This window comes from Dipodomys ordii, unplaced genomic scaffold (genome assembly GCF_000151885.1).
Source record: "Dipodomys ordii isolate 6190 unplaced genomic scaffold, Dord_2.0 Scaffold117, whole genome shotgun sequence".
In the NCBI taxonomy this organism is placed as follows: domain Eukaryota; kingdom Metazoa; phylum Chordata; class Mammalia; order Rodentia; family Heteromyidae; genus Dipodomys; species Dipodomys ordii.
In genome coordinates this window covers 2425886-2430076 of record NW_012267333.1, presented here as the reverse complement: position 1 = coordinate 2430076, position 4191 = coordinate 2425886, and the positions used below count along the sequence as shown (strand labels likewise).

At 47.5% G+C, this 4191-nt stretch overlaps 1 protein-coding gene and 1 non-coding gene across 2 annotated transcripts in view; both read right to left on the bottom strand.

The window, feature by feature from the left end:
* Osbp (oxysterol binding protein) overlaps positions 1-4191 on the bottom strand; it is a 42942-nt gene that overhangs the window by 4915 nt on the left and 33836 nt on the right. The gene's annotated exons all lie outside the window — the stretch shown is intronic.
* Positions 182-254, bottom strand: Trnaf-gaa. Its single transcript has one exon. It is a non-coding gene; the product is annotated as a tRNA-Phe (tRNA).

Genomic DNA, 4191 nt, shown 5'->3' with positions numbered 1-4191 from the left:
GCTCCGGGCCCCGCAGGCTGCGGATCCAGGGCGACCAAACCGCAGGTGCCGCGGGGAAGCCGCCGCCCGCCTCTGGCCCGAGGAGAACGGAGCTCGCCCGGGCAAAACGTGGGGGCCATTACCATCACCGGCCCCGCGTCTTCTCAGGAGCGCGTTTCACCAGCAAGCTGACAAAAGCCACTGCCGAAACCCGGGATCGAACCAGGGACCTTTAGATCTTCAGTCTAACGCTCTCCCAACTGAGCTATTTCGGCGAGCCCGGCCGCCCTGCCTTCCCCCCTGTCCCATATAATTGTGGCCCGCGGGGCCCCTGGGCCGACCCGACCCGCTGGGGAGATGCGACGGGGCGCGGCCCTGCGGACGGACGGACGGACGGACGGCAGCTGCGGGACCCCCCCCTCCAGCCCCCGCTGTAATTGCTCTGCAGCCCGCGTCTGCTTTTCATGATGACGCTTCCGTGGTGACTCCGTGGTGTCCTCGTGCGGAAACTGGATCGGATGCGCTGTATACATGTCTGTAGTCAGACTCGTTTAAAACGAGTGGGAAATGGAGAGGTCCATAAGGTCCAAGTGCCGCAGACGCCTCCCTGGTGCGGTTCACACGCACACCGAAAGTTCCGTTTAAAAGCGCACACACCCTTTTTGAACCAATGCACCGGGCAGGCTTGGAGGGGAGCCTGAGGCCGAGGCCAGGGCCGCCCCCCAGGAACACAGAGGCGGCCTGAGACCTTGAAACCCCTCGGCCACCGCGTCCCCACTGCCAACCCACCCTTCCCAGCCTTCCCTCTGGGGCGTGGGGAACCTCAGCCCCGCTGAAGGACACTGGGTGGCCCTGGGTCGCCCTTCCCAAGCTGCACTCCAGAATAAAGCACGTCGGCCGCTTTCTTGATTCTGATGCCCTCGTGACTCAGTTTCCCGACACAGTCTGCCTGAGTTTGATCTGCAGCCCTGAAAAGAGAAAAAAAACAAAAAACAAAATGGGCATGTGGCTGGAGTGGTAGAGCTTCAGTGGATGGCACCCCAGTTCCACCGAAGAAAAATCAGCACAGGAAGACCATTCGTCAAGTCTTCTGCCATTGTGTTCTGTTGTTGTGAATCTGAGATGGGTACCTGATGCTTTCTCATTCCTTGGCTGGTGTTCTACCAACTGAGCCATGCCTCCAACCCCTGGGATTGGTTATTTCTTTTCGTTCTTTTATTTGTCAAGTCTTCACATGTAGACTTTTGATATTATCCCCTTTGTCTACGTGAATATACCATCTTTACTAAAGCATCCATTTGCTAAGCGTAATATTACAAATATACCTTAGTTGTCTCTTTTCTTTTTCGTTTTTAACGGTGTACAGTTGAGAAGGAGGCCTGCCTGATATACAAAGGCCTCTTTCAAACTCTAAGAAGCCACCTGTGGTTTCATAATACCCTTAGCAGGCTGATTCTATTCCACCTCTGCCTCTCATTGCATAACTACACATTTGTTCAAGTAAAAAAAAAAAGTCTTAACAATTCCATAAGACAGAATAATTCAGCATTCACTCAATTCATACATAGGGAGAGAACATAGACATAACTTGCAAAGAATCTATTCAGAACATATTGGTTCAGAACTATAAAACAATGGATGTAAAGTGGAGAATCATTCCAAATTGTACTTCTTGAGAGGTTAAGGAAAGAGTGTATCTGAGGTGAGCAGTACAGGGCTGCTGGGCCTAAACTCACTTGTTTAGCTCAGATTTCACTTTTTTTTTTTCTTTTCCCAGGTAGTAGGAAAAAATCCTAAACTGCTCCCCTCCCCAACAGGACACCCTCCCAGCCCATCCAGTGGACACTGCCTAATCCCTGGTTAATATGATGGGTTTCACTAGGTTATATAATATAGCATGGCTGTTTCTATGATATGTAATTAATCTAGGTGGGCCTGACCTAGTTCAGGTGCCTGGTTAAAGCTGGGGAGTTGTGGTAGTGAAGACAGACAGATGACACTTAAAACACACACTCCTGGTGTTTCTGTGAAGGGATTTCTAGAGTTGATTGGATCATGAGGGCTCTGACTCAAACAGTGGTTGTAATGGTGGATAGGTAGGTGGAAAGGCTGTGAGACTGGGAGGTGAGGTCTAACTGGAAGAAATGGGTCCCAGGGGGCGAGCCTTTGAATGGCTCCTTCCTGTGACTCCTCTCTTCTTTGTGAGCAGCTTTGCCTCACCTCCAGCCCAAAGCAACGGAGCCAGCCAAGCATGGATGGAAGCCAAACTAAGCTGTGTCTCTCAGGAATATGTCCCAGTGAGCAAAAATCTGGCTAAAACAGGTTTTCTCCAACTGGTAGCACAAAGGATTCAAAGATTCAAAAATATAAGGATGTGATGTAGACTCACTGGCTTGAAAATTGCAACCACATAACAAGAGCTTCTAGGAGTTGATTGAGAGTGGCTACTTTAGCCCACAGCCACCATCAAAACCAGTCCTCAGTCCTACAATTGCAAGAAAGTGAAGGATACCAGTGGCTCCAGGTGAGCAATCATCCTGGGTGACTCTTAGATACCCTGAGCAGAGAGAACCCTGCCACACCGTGTAGGATTCTCACACTGTGAGCTAATAAACGGGGTTTCAAACCACAAAGGTCGTGCGTGGTAATGAAGTTGTAGCAGACTTGTCACAGGTATGTATAGATAGATGATAAAGAGTACATTTTAATCCTGGTCACTTACTTGTCTATAATTTTGCACAAGTCAGTTCCTTCTTATACATATTGCACCAAATAGTGCAGTTATTGCATATGTAATTATACTAGGTCTTGCTCTAGTGAAATCAGAATCTTAGCATATAAGGTAGGAGAGAGAGAGAGAGAAAGAAAGAAAGAATTGTGTGTGTGTGTGTGTGTGTGTGTGTGTGCGCGCGTGCATGTGCGCCAATCCTGAGGCTTGAACTCAGGGCCTGGGCACTATCCTTCAGCTACTTTTGTTCAAGGCTAATACTCTCCCACTTGAATCGCAGCTCCACTTCCAGTTTTTTGGTAACTAATTGGAGATAAGTCTCATGGACTCTTCTGTACCCACGCTGGCTTTAAACTATGACCCTCAGATCTCAGCCTCTTGAGTAGCTAGGATTACAGGCATGAGCCACCTGGCTAGAATAATTTTCTAATATTGGCCAGGTGATTATAATCTAATTTCATTCAGTCTCCCATTCTCAGTGTTTACACAAATAAGACCCATTTTTTTAGGCTGTGTATTTATATTTTCTACAGACCCATCCAACCCAGCATGTACAAAAATGAACTTATTTTTCCCTTCTAAATTTGTTTATCTTCCTACTACCTTCCATCTGTTTCCCAAGCCAGAAAACTGACAAATGTCTTCCTTTCTTCCTCTGCTCTCCATTCATAATCATACCCAAGTGCTCTTTGTTCTACTTCAGTAGTTCTGGAATTCTGAAAACATCTCAAATCTTCTCATCTGGTGTCCTTATCTAAAAATCCATCTCCACATATCTAAAAATCAATTCCCACTGGCGCCCACCATCCTACTTTAAAACCCTTCACAGGTAAAAAAGGTATTGCCAGGTGCCAGTGGCCTATAATTCTAGCTCCTATTCTATTCTGGAGGCTGAGATCTGAGGAACACAGTTGGAAGCTAGCCCAGGCAGAAAAATCCCCTTGAGACTATTTTTTTTTGTCAGTCATGGGGCTTGAACTCTGGGCTTGGGTGCTGCTCCTCAGCTCTTCAGCTCAAGGCAAGCACTCTACCACTTGAGGCACAGCGCCACTTCCAGTTTTCTAGTGATTTATTGGAGATAGGAGTCTCAAGGTCTTTCCTGCCTAGGCTAGTTTTGAATTGAGATCCTCAGATCTCAGCCTCCTGAGTAGCTAGGATTACAGGCGTAAGCCACCAGCGCCCAGCTCCGTGAGACTCTTATCTCCATTTGACCACTCAAAAATAGAAGAGTGGAGCTGAGGCTCAAAATGATAGAGTACTAGCATTGAGCAAAAGAGCTCAGGGACAGCTCCAGGGCACTGAATTCTAGCCCCAGGACTGACAAAAACAAAACAAACAAGGCATCTCTAAATGGAATGTAAAACCTTCAATAGCTTGCTCTATCTTTCACAAGCATACAAAATCTCAGTGTTCTTTTCTTGACTGGCATCCAAATCCAAAGCGTGCCCGGCTCGGACCAGTTTTGTTTTTAAAAAGTATACATT